Source organism: Rhipicephalus sanguineus, chromosome 6 (genome assembly GCF_013339695.2).
Source record: "Rhipicephalus sanguineus isolate Rsan-2018 chromosome 6, BIME_Rsan_1.4, whole genome shotgun sequence".
Classification (NCBI taxonomy): Eukaryota; Metazoa; Arthropoda; class Arachnida; order Ixodida; family Ixodidae; genus Rhipicephalus; species Rhipicephalus sanguineus.
The window spans coordinates 157,374,936-157,389,793 of NC_051181.1; the positions used below are offsets into that span (position 1 = coordinate 157,374,936).

The 14,858-nt window shown below is 50.1% G+C and overlaps 1 protein-coding gene across 4 annotated transcripts in view; it reads right to left on the reverse strand.

Annotated features, from left to right (window-relative positions):
* Positions 1-14,858, reverse strand: part of LOC119396853 (dystrophin) — a 296,880-nt gene that overhangs the window by 194,951 nt on the left and 87,071 nt on the right. The window lies entirely within an intron of this gene.

Here is a 14,858-nt window from a genome sequence, read left to right on the forward strand (position 1 = left end):
CGGGTTAATGTCTCGGCCTCCGAACACTTTCCGTTATCCGGCGATAATGTTTCTGATCCTCATGATCTACGCCTCCGCCGGTCTTTTAATAGCCGGTAGTTTCGCGCGCGCTAAGTGCAGGAGCGCGCGCGGCGAGCCGCTGTGGTATTGCGGCTTTCGCGTCGCGAAATTAGGAACATCCCTACTCACACACATGAATGACCTAGGTGTTAGGCTTTGGCATGTATTGATAGCTCGCGCAGGAGGATATAGATACCGAGAACACTCCGAAGTAATCACTTTTTTTTTCACGTACGGAAAGAATAAAAGACGCAGTTTTAAAAAAGAAAAACAGATGAAATGAAACACAGCAAAATATACGCATCGCTCTCTGAACAGATTTCTGAAAGCCTTTTATGCACTTGGAGTGTCATTTGAGACAATAACGTAGGAACGACAGCTCCGTATCTTGAATTCAAATTGAAAAATGGGGCACCATAGGCGAACGGGCTCCCGAAACAGCAACCTGGTTTAATATCTCGTTGCCGTTGAGAGAGAAAAGGGCAATCAGGAGTCCTTTCTCCTTCGCAATGATCTTACAAAACGGAAACGTACCTTCACATGATTGACAGTTCTTAATCTAAGCATGAAAACGTTCGCCCATGAACTGTGAGATCATTTAGTCTATTCCTTAGCTGAAGTACAGTGCAGCCAGTGTGAAAAGGTGTTGCATGGCTCCTCAATATCTCGGAATAAAGAAAAAATCTTCGTTCTTTTTTCGAACCAATGTATTACCAGGAAACACCGCATGCGTTTCCCTTGTAGCACACTGCGGCTCTCCGGTGGACGGCGCAATCCCTGCCTTTTATAAATTATTCATATCGCACGACCCCTGAGGTTATAATCCATGCGATTATCTCGAATTGCAAACGCGTCGTGGTTTCCACTGGCGAATCACACCATCCCACTACTCCTCACGCGTATACGGCTTGTCACAAACTGCATCATTGTGCCCACCAACACCAATTACATGACACGCTGCGCATGCGCATTTATACGAGCACGCCTCACACGGCAACGGACCTTCGCGAAGGAGTGGATGGACGAGCGAAGTGGATTCTATTATTCGGCGCAGAACTAGACGGAAGATTAAAAACGAAAGCACCGAAAGATATTGAAGTTAAAACTTGAACACTACCGGAACAAGCGATGCCGGCAAGATTCGAGTGCGAACCGGACGGTCAACATTGGAGAAAAGACCGGCAGCAGAAGCGGAGCTCCCTTCGATCGCACCGTCGAGGACCGAGCGAAGATGAAGACTTGTCTTGGAAAGCTATAGCCCCGCGCTAGTACGAGCAGAACACGCGAAAGAGATAGAAAAGAATTTCAAAGATAGGAAAACAGAAAAACTACAAGAAGAGAACACGCGGCATGCTTTTTCGGACACCGCCAATCTCCATATTGATGGCGCGGCGCAGGCAGGCGGTGCAGAGTTCTGGGTCCACTCTCTCCTCTGGCGGCCTCCCGCTTTCCCCTCGTTTATCCCCTAACGGTATCCCCAATCTTCACCCCTTCTATTTCTCGGATCCGCCAACTACGACGGGTGTGCGCCATTTTCTCTGCCTTTAACTCGCTGTCTGCCGCCCCTTTTCTCAGCGCTGACAGCCGACAACTTCGCCCAGACCGTCTTCAAGAATAGGGAAGAGGGTGAGGAAGAAAGAAAGAAAGAAAGAAAGAAAGAAAGAAAGAAAGAAAGAAAGAAAGAAAGAAAGAAAGAAAGAAAGAAAGAAAGAAAGAAAGAAAGAAAGAAAGAAAGAAAGAAAGAAAGAAAGAAATATGGGTAGCAAAGAAAAACAAAACAAGGAATGGCAGCCTGCACAACGTCGACCAAATATAAAAAAGGCACAATATAAAGATAACTGAACTATAATACAATAAAGCACAGTGCTTCCATATGGAAAAGCAAGCAATAGAGGTAAAGGGTGCGTGAAAAAGACAAAGAGCAAAGCGCGGGGCGAACTAAGAAAAAGAAACCAGAACAAGAAGGAGGCAGCTGACGGGCGTCGCGCAAGGGATGTTCCTCCCATCGTCCACAGCTCCCATTGGGAAAAGTACAAAGAAATAGATAAAATTGGGCGCCGAAACGAGAGCAATAAGCGGGAGAGATAAATAAGAAAGAGGTGCGCTAGCTGGTTCACCTATTGCCGCAATCTCGGCGGAATTTGGGCCACCTCCCCTGCCCAGCCCCCGCACCATCCTGACCGTAGAGGGAACACGGCATAGCCAACCCGGACTGGTGCTGCCGGCGAGGGACATCCATTTCCCAATGACAAGAACCTCTCATTCTTCTATTCAGCCGTCATTTTATGCACCTCGTAGACCTGCTTCGCCCTCACACCACTGCCGCTCTACGAAAAAGAGAGGTCGCGCTCAAGACTGCACGGGGTCTACTTTTCTGCTCCCATATCGTCGCGACATATACTTCTCTCTTTAATACGCTGTTCCATTTCACTCACTCACTCTCGCTCTCTCACGCCCCTATAGGCGTGAGAGAGCGAGAGTGAGTGAGTGAGTGAGTGAGTGAGTGAGTGAGTGAGTGAGTGAGTGAGTGAGTGAGTGAGTGAGTGAGTGAGTGAGTGAGTGAGTGAGTGAGTGAGTGAGTGAGTGAGTGAGTGAGTGAGTGAGTGAGTGAGTGAGTGAGTGAGTGAGTGAGTGAGTGAGTGAGTGAGTGAGTGAGTCCGCGCGCTTATTGCTCACGCAATACACCTATCGTGCTAGCGTTCCCTCCTTGACCCGTCCGTGGTCTTCATGCCAAGAAATGTCCCCTCACGGGTGGCTCTTTCACAGACGGGCATCGCTCGGTCTATCGACCTCTGCAGCAGAAACAGCTTGGAGAGATGTAAGAGATGTCCGCTTTCGCTTCTGTTTCTTTGTTATTACTTTTCCATCGCGACATAGACCGAGCGAACAGGACGACGAAAGCCAATCCTCCGTCCTGCCTCTCTTTTTCGCTCGAGACCGTTTGGCGCTGTGCCTCGTCGTTCGCCCGCCCTCTCCTTCCTTTCGCCGTCTTGGTTCTTTCGCTCGGTCGTCGGGGTCCTCTGCGTAATGATATGCGGTACAACACTTCCAGACTGGCCTTCCCTCCGATGGCCCCATTTGCTTTGCCGTTCGGCACACGAAGCGACGAACAAGCGGCTGAGTGATGAGCTCACGAGCGCCCCCTCCCGCAGGCTCCGGGGCCACTCAGAAACTCGTTTAGCTCTTCCATTACCCCAATCGCTCGCTCGGCGCTGAAAACAGTGCCAGCGCGCCACTGCCAATGAAGCGAGCAGGACGGGACAATGTGCACTCAAGTTCCGAAGACGGGATCACCAAATGGACAAACAATCTCCCAGTGGCAGAGGGAAAGAACTGAAAACTGACCATTATGTTCCATTCATCCATTACTTTTATACGCTTGCTTGCTCGCGTACTAGTTCGTTTCCAAACGGAGATTCGGAATTATTGCGATTGTGTACGATTGTGTCCCGGCTTCTGCGTGTGTCTGGTGCGTTGGCACGTTCCCCTCTAATCTCCCTACCTGACCCGTTTCCTGATAACAAATCAATTTTTTTTCTGGTTGGCAATCCTCCTTATAATTAATTCTCTTAGTCATTACAATGTTTTTTCGTTAACTTTTCCTGTCCACAGACTCGCATCTTTGCTGCGATCATATCAATGAAACGTCACACAGGCATGTAAACCGACGATACGCCACCTCTCTGTAGCATGACGAAGGCCGAGACTACAGCACACAGCGAAAGCCTCCACAGTCGGAGAAAAAGCAAGCAAGCATGGATAACCGCACTCGCTACAATCACGCTAAAAGCATTAAAAAGCCAAAACAAGCAGACAAGCCGAGCGCACTCGCGGCTGTGGTCCGAGGTGCTCGAGCGGAAAGAAAAATACGCGAAAATAAAGACGAAAGCGAGCGAGCGAAAGAAAGAAAGCAACGGAAGCGAGATCGCGGATATACGGGCCAAGAAGGAAAAAAGGAGAGCGGTGGAGTTGATCGAAATTTCCCGTCATTTTCTCTCTCGGACAGATTTACTGCCCCTCGGGGAAAAGCCCCACTGCCCCCCTTTACTATCGCGCAAAGAGTGTCTGCCGTCCCGGCAAGGGGCAATTCCCCGCTAGATTTCTCCTCCGTGAGGTGCGGCGGGCGAGGCGTGCTGCGGGAAAGGAACACTCTAAAACGCACGACCCGATTTCTGCCTTGATACTTATTCCCGCCTCGTGCGCTATGCTTTGTTTCCGTCCCTATTGTAGGAACATTTCTTGTTTGTTTTTTCACTCTTCACGCCCCGACCTTCGTATTCGTTTCCTCATAATTGAGAGTACTTTTTGGTCGCGCCGAGGTAAACAAAAGATTTTTTTTTTTTTTTGACAGCGGTATAGGAATAGCACAAGAGAAAGGAGACTCCGCTAGGCGGGACTATATGTCACATCATGATATAGCTGCCTTTATTCATAGAGCTCCGAGAGCGCAGGGCTGCGCGTGCTTTCTTTTGTTATACACTGAGCTGAGCGTGTCTCTAGCTTGCTACTTCCGACCGGAGTAAGGGGAAAAGGGGGGAGAGAGAGAACCAGAGCCAGGTATGATGACAGGTCACTACGGTATAGTGCAACGAGTTACTGTGCGCACGCCGTCCTGCATGTGCGCGGTTGTGCACTAAGCGCAAGAGTCTTCACATCACAGCACATGCTCTAAGAAGAGAATAACCCTGTCTCACAAAGAAACTTCAACAGGCATTTGAAATTGCGTTGGGCCTGGTTCACTTGTTTCCATGCACCCAAAAGTTTGTCCTCCGAAAAGGACCGGGAATCCAGACAATCTACCACGCATTTAAGTGTCGGTCGTTCAGTCGCGTATTGAGGGCACACGCAGAAAATGTAGTGCATAGCCTCTGGAATGTGACGTATGCAGCACTGAGGGTTTTGAAAGCGTCCGAACTTAAGAAAGAATCGGCGAGCATACGATGCACCCAGCCGTAATCTGTGCAGCAGTGTTTGCCTGGTCTCTTCGTAGCTGGTGTGGGAAGCCGCCGACAATAATAACACTTGCACAACGCGAGGTACCGGTGTATGCAGAAAACCAAAGCAGGAAACCTCGGCCAACTTCATGTGTGTATAAACTACCTCCGCCTCAGTCGCGCATATACTGGGAAACAAAACCACACAATCGTATGTTCACACACCTAGCAAGCCTCCAAGTAACTTGGAAATCCCAACTTTTCATCTATAGAAAAAATAAATAAATGAACGCGCGGATAAGCGAATGCGGAATACAGTGGCTGCGACCAACTCGAAAAAGACTCTGCGCCGACTTCTAAGGACACAAAGCGCGTTTCTCCTTCCGACAAACGCATCCGCGCTCGACGACACAAAAGCGCTGCCCGTTGTTCGCACCACGCTCGCACTGAGAGGACGACGACTAAGCGACAATGCGCGGCACGGAGATAGCAACGCCGACGAGTGAGCGAGCAACATTGGCTCGCTTTAGTTATTTATTCTTTTTTTCTCGCGCGAGAAATTGACGCGGAGCGCGGCCGAGCCTTTTTCCTTGATCCCCCGCCCCATCAGCGTCATCTCGGGCGCGGAAAAGCCTCGAGTGTCTCTCCTCGCTTCCGTGCAAGAGGACAGCTTTCCGAGCTGTTACATACAACTCGTGCGCGACATTTGCCTCTGGCTCTCATCGGAGTGGCCCGAAGAACGAAGGGACGCGGTTCAAGAACCTCGTGTGACGAGCAACAGCGCCCTGAGCCGAGCACAGTCTCGAAAAACAAACACGGTGCAGTGTGGCAAAGGGTGTGGCGTACATCATACATACAATACGCGTCTAAGAAACCCGAGAGCTTACTTCTCACGTAACAACAACAACAACAAAAAAAAGAATGGTTCAGTGGTGCGTAGTGTAGCACACTAAGATTAAAAGCCTTAACATTCGTGTCGCGCTTCTTTCGTTAAATTCATTTAGGTGGGACGTTGACGCCAACAGGTGGATGTTCTCGTTGTTCTAGTAATACAAAAGATACGCCAGGATAAATTGGTGCCGCCGCGGTGGCCTCGTGGTTACGGTGCTCGATACCTAACCAGAAAGTCGCGGGTTCGATCCCGGCCCGGTGATCGCATATCGATGGAGGCGAAATGCTGGAAGAGAGAGAGAGAGAAAAAACTTTTATTTGGGAAGGCCTCAAGGATTATCCTCGTTGGGTGGAGCCCTTAGTTCAGGGCCCCATTGGCTCGCGCCACACAACGTGCCCGCGGGATCAGCCGACGCTGCTCCTGCGGCTCTGAGCTGGTCAGCGCAGTCTCCCAAGAGGATTGTGAGGGTGAAGGAATAGGGCGGCAGCCCGGTGGTTGTGGACATTCCCAGGTGCAGTGATACACCGTGGGCTTCGCTCCACAATAGGGACAGTATGAGGGATATTGTGTGGGGTGGAAGAGATGAAGGATATAAAGGCAGGGGAATGAATTAGTCTGAAGCTGCCGCCAGGCAACAGCGTCTTCTCGGTTGAGTGATTTGTGTGGTGGTGGGAAGTACATGCGGCTTTGTCGGTAGTGTTGTAGCGTTTCAGTGTAGTTGAGTGGTGCTGTTGGTGCATCGTCTGGGTTGGACAGCTCTTCCGATGGCGCCCGGTTTGTGAGCTCTCGAGCTACCGCATTAGCGCGTTCATTGCCATGGAGAGAGGCGTGTCCAGGTGTCCAGACGATACGCACCCTGTGTAACAAAGTGGGGTGTATTGATGTCAGGATACGGTGTGTGTAGGGTGTGACCATTCCTTTCGCTATGTTCCGACAGGCAGTTTGTGAATCGGTAACCACGGTAATTGGTTCGTCCGGTGCTGGTAATTGTGAAGCGTGTAGAATAGCCAGGGCGATAGCAGCCTCCTCTGCCGTGCCGCTGTCCAGGGTTTTAAGTGTAGCCGACACCGTTACAGAATCGGGAAGCCCGTGTATGTTCGATGTCAGTGCACGGTAAAGAGCACCAGGTGGTCGGAATTAGTCGCACCCTTCCACTGCACGATTCCTTTCATAGCGTGAATCGCTTTGGGACGTTAACCCCATAAACCAACCAACGATTTCCCCAAAAAGTTGCTGTCATGCAAGCCACGCCAGCAGCCCATCCACTCTGGTCTAACGGCTGAGATAGCCTATCCCCGTGCCAGCATCGCGCCGTATGCCGTCGGTCACGCTGACAGCACCGTAATGCTTTAAGCTGAGAAGCGCCTTGTGGTTTACTCTCATCTGGCGTATTCATGGATGACGACGTGCATACATCTCCAGCATCTTTTGTAAACTACTCTGTTTTACAGATCGATCCGACGTCCCCCAAAACCATCCGCTGCTTTCTACTTCACTATGACCGTGCATTGCTTAAATCCATAAATCATTTCGCCAAAGTGAGACGTCAACTCAAGTTCAAAGAGAGAGGGGGAGAGAAAAAAAAAAGAAAGAACGCAGAAAGACGGGACGCGAAAATTAACCTCAACACAGAACGTACATCTTATGGTGAATGCTTCTCTTGCCCCCAGTGTACAGTAGCTCAACTGGACAGTCACTGTGGCGCGTATACTTCGCCATCGGCGGCCGTATGCGGAGCCAAGTAGTGAAGGAAGTGAAGCGCGGGTTGCGTGGGCGTGTGCGGCGCACGCTCATTGGCTACGCGCCTACAACGTGACGCTGCCGCCCCAGGCGTTGGCGAGAGCGGTTCCCATTAGCGGACGCGGAAGGCGACCGTGGCCGCGGACACGATTCCCACGGGGCGACACAGTGGGAGGGCGGCAGAGTTGCGAAACAACCGAGGCACGCGCGATGCGATCGCGCGTGCCCGCGCTCGACCACACGTCGAGTTCAAAATGAGTCGCTGCTACCACTGCCACATTACCGCTTGTCACTAGTGCTGCCAGCTTCCCCGTGGAACTGTTGTGTTTGCGTTGTCATTCTAAGCTACTGAATAAAAGAACCATGGACTGCAGTACAGTGGCCGAGACAATCTATAGCTCAATGGTTTCGGGGAGAACCTTCAGACAAAGACTGCCGCGTGAATCCATATGCAGTGAACTGCAGCAGAGTGCCATCTCGTGATATACTGGTTGCGGCGGCAGTCGACAAAAGAAGACAGTAGAAAGAGAAGAAACGGCTGCATACTGGGCTGCATCGCTCGGAGCATGTACCCCCTCCCCCCCCCCCCCGCCTTCCCTTCAGCGTTGCCCCCTGTCCAGGAATACCAAGTGACCACCATTCAGCAATAATGCTACAAGAATAAGAAGACCGCTTTGTCAAAAGGAAGCGCCAGCAACTGAAACCAGCGGTTTACACTGGTTCATCCATTTCTATGACAACACATTTACATGTTTAGTTCTTTGTTACAGATTGACGTTGAATTTTCATTGAGATCCATAAATACGCCAGTGAATTATGTGTGCAGTTCAAAATATCATTGTGCATGCCATTGCAGTTGTAGAGGTAAGTACAGTGAGAGGACATCAGTGCATGCACTGACCTTAAGTAGTGTAAACAAAGAAGAGTTGTCAAATGAAGGAGAATGAGCTTCAAGCTCGTCCTCGACCGAGTGATCCAGTTTTATCTCCTGTCGGATGGTTGAAATTAAATTTAAAAAAAAACTGCAATTCACACCTTTTCTTTTTTTTTCTCCATACAACAGAGCTGGCCACAGGGGTTGGAATTAAGGAGGTCATGGATCGAGAAAGTCGACTGCTCTCTGGCGCCATAGTTGGCTCCGAGTGGAGCAAACAATTAGTACTACACTCTGTTGCGAACAAGCCTTCTAAACATTATCTACAAAGTACCCCTATGTTTACAGAGGAGTAATATACAGCCTCAGCTCACATGCTTTCTATACACTAAGGATCGTCAGTAAACGTAAGACCATCCATACGTAAATACGTTAATCATCAAAAGCAATCTACGTATAATCACGGTAGTCATTTTTAAATCGACTGTACCGTAGCATACCTCTATGCCACGCAAAAAGAACATAGCAAAAGTATGCACGAAAGCAACGTAGTCAATGGTCATAGTCTGTGGGCACACTAATACTGCGACTTCGTGAGTAGTTATACTTTTCATAAGTGATTCGCAACCCGGTGACGAACATGTGCTTTATGCGCACGCTCGTGAGTGTACTCCAATAAGATGCAGCATGATGGAAAGCGCACGACGGCACTATTGAGGCACACTCCGGTATCCACCACGGTGCACGCTTTTATCGAAAAACAGTAAACGTCCTAGCCAAGTCCAGCAGCCCCGTCCGGTCGCGAGGGAACACGGGAAGCGGTGTCCCACACACAAGTGTTCCCGGTTTCCCGCATATGAGCGTCGCTCGCTTCCGCCCGCTGGCAGAGACTGGCCGATACGGAGAACGGGCTGCGCAGCGTTGTTCCGTATAGATCGCCGAAAGCTCGCACCGCACGATCACTCAGGGCGGCGCTCAATGGTTGCTCGTAACGAAGGCTGCGGTCCGATGACAGCCGAACGCAGCCGGGTCTAATGGCCGGTGGGACCGAAGGTGGACAGCCCATTATGCGCACAACGGTCGATTGATGCAGAACGAGACAAGCGCTGCGGACACTGGGTCACAGTTTCGGATCACTCCGACCAAAGCTTTCTCCCCACTTTCGCAGCAACGTTATAAGATCTTGCGGCTGTAAATGGCTCTGCTTGAGCGTCACGGAGCCTGCTTTAGCAAATAGGGTCTTTTAGCAGTGCCGCCTTACCGCGATCGACACGTCGCCATTTTAATCGGCAAGACCTATATTAGCCACTATCATCATCTCACAGTGTTGCCATGCGCAATGGGCAAACCGCGCAGCTAAAATATTTTCAAATCGTGGCACACTTAACATGAAACGGTAATACCGTAGTGTAAACGGTGCGGTATTACCAGCACTGGTCGCGTAAGCAGTGCGCGACATTTGCGCCAGGCGTGATACAAAGCTCCCAAATTCTAACCACACTTAAAAATCGATTCATTTCGCGAAGACATAAAAACAAAAACTATCATCGCATCCAAATAACGCCGCGCAAAAGAGGCATGTGTAACTCCATGTGTGTCATCTAAATGTCCGATCACAAACTACGGTTGCTCCCGCACATCGAAGAGCTTCAAAAAAATTTCAGCCAGCACGCGCTCGCGTCTCGTGGCTACCCTTGACACTGGCTTGCTTGCTTGCTTGCTTGCTTCGTCGTGTTCTCTTCTGCACTACAGCTATAGAACAAATGCTATACAGGCCATTTGTGTAGAAATTTGAAGCCACTTAGTTCGCTTAAACTATAACAAAAAATGAACTTAATCGATTATCATTCACTTTCCCTTGTTCTCAAAACAAACATCGGTACACTCGTCGTGTAACTACACTTGAATCCAGCGCCACCGTCACCCGCGAACGGAAAACAACTCGCAGTTTATGACATACATAAAGCAAGGACAACAGGCAAGGTCAGCAAAAGGCGGTTGACCGCGAGCACCATAACGACGTATCTGCCTCTGCAGGCTGCGGGCTACCCCGCTATCCCGCGGCGGCAATGCATACGCGTTTAGGCTCCCTTCCTCACACCGGCAAGAAAAACTGCTATATCACCGCTATAAGAAAAAAAAAAACATGTGGCTTCTCTTCTATCCCTTCTCTCCGTCTCTCACACGCACACGTCTATGCATGCAGCCAAGCGCGCGCGCACGAACACAAAAAGAAATCACGTGCCAGCAGGTCCACAGTATACGACTCGACATCTCGATGGCCACCGTGGGGTAAGTAAAAACCCACGCATGCTGCGTACAGCCCGGCCGGTACCCCAGTGCCGCACTCGCCGGGAGCCTGGCTGACTAGCCGCGCGTTCCTCGTCGTCATCGGCCGATCAATGGCGACAGGGGGCTCGTAATCATCAGCGTCGTGTTCACCGAGTCTCTCGCCTATACGCACGAACACGTGGGATGGACATGCACTATAGCCCATACAACGCCCGCGCGCTTTTGCTTCCCTATACACGCGACCCCCTGTGGCTGGGCGTGCGGTCCTTTTTTATTTTGGCCAGCCGAAACAAAAGTCGACAGCGGCCTGGACCATTACGACATGCGCCGGCTAAATGTGTGCAGCGTTTGAGCAAGCAACGCAGCTGACGTTGTGCGATGAAGCGACACAATCAGCGAGACAATCAAACGCACGCTAAAGAAGCTCGAGGACGGCTGGCCGGTGCCTTTCATGTGCAGCTGGCTATCGCGACATACTGCAGTGCAGTGAAGGCTAAGTGAATGTTTAATGGGAACCGTAAAGCTTCTCTAAAGCCACCTTACAGACTAGACTAACGTCTCTAAGTTTTCCTTACGTCCGTGAGTAGGATAAAGGCAGTCTACGCAATTGATACTAAAGCTCACGAAAGTCAAATCGCAAATTAAATTTAAGGCACATTTCGAACTACTGAGTTTAATGCATTTGGACACTATCTACAGGCGCTTGCGGAACCTATTCAAAGAGAACAAGTGCATGACGTATCACTATAGGAACGAAATCTGTGCATCCAAACTTTTGTTCCAGACTTTAAGTTATCACGAATTATTTTTATTCACCGCGCGATAGAAGCCGTGCAGCACTAACCGATCACAGCGCTGAACGGTTCTAACACGAAGACGTGTGCTTCAGCCACGGCCGCACCGCGAGGTCCCCGAGCGCCGCAGACAGTCTGACAGGGGAAGGGAGGAACGAGTAAGAGGGCCAGAACAGGCTCGACCATCATCGATTATGCTCTACAGTCGCGCCACTGCGGGCGCCGCACAAGCGGCTAACTCTCCCCTACGCGCTTTCCCATGTAGATCCACAAACGCCCCTTGAGGTTGTTCCTACGCGCCTTATATATAAGCGCACAGGGAAGAAAGACTAGGCGCGCCGACCACGGATCTGTTACGGCGCAGCCTCTGCGACTAAAGGCAATCACAGAACAACGTGGAGTTCACCCTTTCAAACTGTCTACGGTCGAGTTGAGTGGAAAAGAACGATCGCTTAATGCGCAGAAAGCACTGTTATCGATCACTATACGTAATGTATAACGCGAACGCGGCCGCGCCAATATCGAGCGCTTCTTCCAAACGAAAGGTATCACGAACTTTGCCTCAGAATTTGTATGGACGCGCAGAGCAACACGCTTCACGCGATTGCCACTTGAGGCCCCAAGTGGCAGCCGCAGACGCAATGCCGCATTCGTCGACAGCGAAGAGCCAGGCGCTCCGACACCTCCTGCTCGCTATGCGCTGGCCGCCGGCAGCGACGGTGGTCTCATCAAGCAGCCCCGACGAGTCGGGAGGGTGTAAGCTAATGAACGCGAGGCCTGCAGCGCGCTACACAAACACGCGAGGGCGCAGTGCCGCCACACGAACGTCTCTGGTCCAATTAAAGCCAGGCTTCCCGTCATCGGGCCTCTGCGGGACGATGCGCGCCCCTGTGAGCAATGCAAAGACATTGCTGCTCGCCAGAGGGAGGCCTCTGTCGTGGCCCGGCGTATACACGGCAGGCGGCGAACAAAGCGAAGAATGACGACGGCGCAGAAGCTGGGCAGGCAATTCTTGTCTTTGTTGTAGGCTGCCGGCGGCCGCCTGCGCGATGCATTATGCAGACAAACGAGCCGCTGACCGGAAAAACAGAGCTTCGCGTGCTCGCGAGAAGCGGCGTCATTTGTTCGTCGTCGTTACTGTGGTGGCCGCTCCAGGAACGATGGCTAGGCAGGAAAAGAGAAGCGGCATTGGGAAACATACGTGAACCAAGATTATTTCTTTTCAAAGCGGGGAAATTCGTGCGCGCAGTATAACGACGCTGCGAGCTCTTATTTCTTTTTCTCGGGCAACTCGAAATTCAAAAGTTCGCAAACGTTATATCTGCAGCTTAAAGAGCACAGGTTCTGAATGTACGGACCATTCTGTTATTCTAAGTTGATTTACCACTGAAAGAGTTTCGTTCACGCGTGCGTTTGATATAAAATTAGATATGCGGCGGAGAATAAGTAAGCGATTCGGTAAACAGGTCAATCAGCCGCACGTGAGAAACACCAGGCATGAAATACATTTCTGTCAGGTCACTCTACTCGATGCACGCAATGAAACAATGTTCACGTCCAGTCTATAAGATTTCGCTCGAAAGAACGATTAAATTTGCCCAAGACGAGAATTGCAGACGAGAGCAGCTGAAACGCTGCTCAAACATCTTCGACAGGAATATTTCTGCGGAAACTACTTCAGTGGATGCTATCCCGTCCATGTACGGTAATCACTGAATGCAGTCTGTCACAACCAATGCACCAACACAATCATTGTTTCGTACTCTAAAGTATTTGTTGCTTGTGTCCTTGAAAACTTTGTCAGCTGTTTGTCATGTAAATCACATTCACATTTGGTTATGTTCTCTAACCCTGTAAAACCCAGTGTATCATATATGATACATTAAAAATAATGCCTCAAAAGAGGTAATAAGCCCGTCAAAGCTTCATGGAAAAGCCATTATTGCATATTTAACATGTTATAATGAAGTTACACTGAGTTATTCACTTATTGAAATTAATTAATTTTAATTAATAGTAATTAAGTTACGATCGAAATAAAATTTCACCCTTTTTTTTTCTTAAAATGAACTCTACAAGAAGAGTAATTATGCTGAGTGTTTTTTCAGAATTTTTCTGAAGGCGGAAAGCCTCTTGGGCATTACAGGGCTAAGCTTAGTGTCAATTGTTAAACACATTTAATACTTCTTGATGTCATTGCCTGGACTAGTTCGATCAACTGTTTGGCTGTTCTTATACACATGTGACTTACATGTAATACCTCATTTATACTTATCTTTTTATACATCAATAGCACTGTTAATTATAACACTGAGCATTGTGTCGTTTTGGTGGGATTTTGGCTTTGCAGGGGGCAGGCGCCTCGTCAGGCTGTCTTTTTTTTTTTTTTACTTTTCGCCGGTCTCCTAGGCAATTTATACTTTGTTTTGCCTGAAATAAACGACACATCACCGTACCACACGTTAGAAAGCTTCGGTCCCTACGATGAGATCCTCAATAGCACAATGAATGTCCCCAATGAGCCCTTTCAGCTGCCCGGCCGTCTAGAGCGTCGACCTCGAGAGGCATCAACGAACTCGGCACTCGACTACGACGCTACCATCCGGGACGTCTACAAAACAGCTCGCCGCCTTCGCCGCTCTCAAAAAGAACGAGAGAGTTAAAGGAACTCGGCGGCGCGGCGAAGAAAAACGCCGTCTCCGAAATCGAAGCAACATCAGCGCAAGCGTCGACGCGTCGCCGACAACTACGCCGTAAAGCTGCCCCTGATCTGAAAAGAATTCCCCGCTGAACAAACTGTGAGCGGCGACGCACAATGAGAAACCGCGAAGAATGTCGTGTACGCCTGCGAGTGAAGAAAAGCGCGTGCGAAATGGGAAACAATAAAAAAGTCACAGTTTCGCCGCAAGGGCGAAGCAATGAATGCGATAGCAAGGAACTAATGCTATACGAAGTGAGGCTCGCCAATGGATACTCTCAGTTTGAACAGCGCTTCTGTTGCAAAGGCAGCCGAAGCAGCGAAGGAAACTATAGCGTGCTTCAAGTGTCGAGCTGTGACACTTGATAGTTCGCGCTCATCTTCTGTTTGTTCGTTTTGCGGCGTCCCTGAGCTCGAGTGACATTCGTACGCGCCGTAACATGAGCGCGGACATCACGGTGAAAGCGTGAAACATTCCTCTACCCCTCGCCACGAGAAAACCGCGCGAGCAGACAGCGGAAGCGAGCGAGCGCGCCGACGACTTTTAAATGCGCCCGTCGGGCTGCTAGCGCCA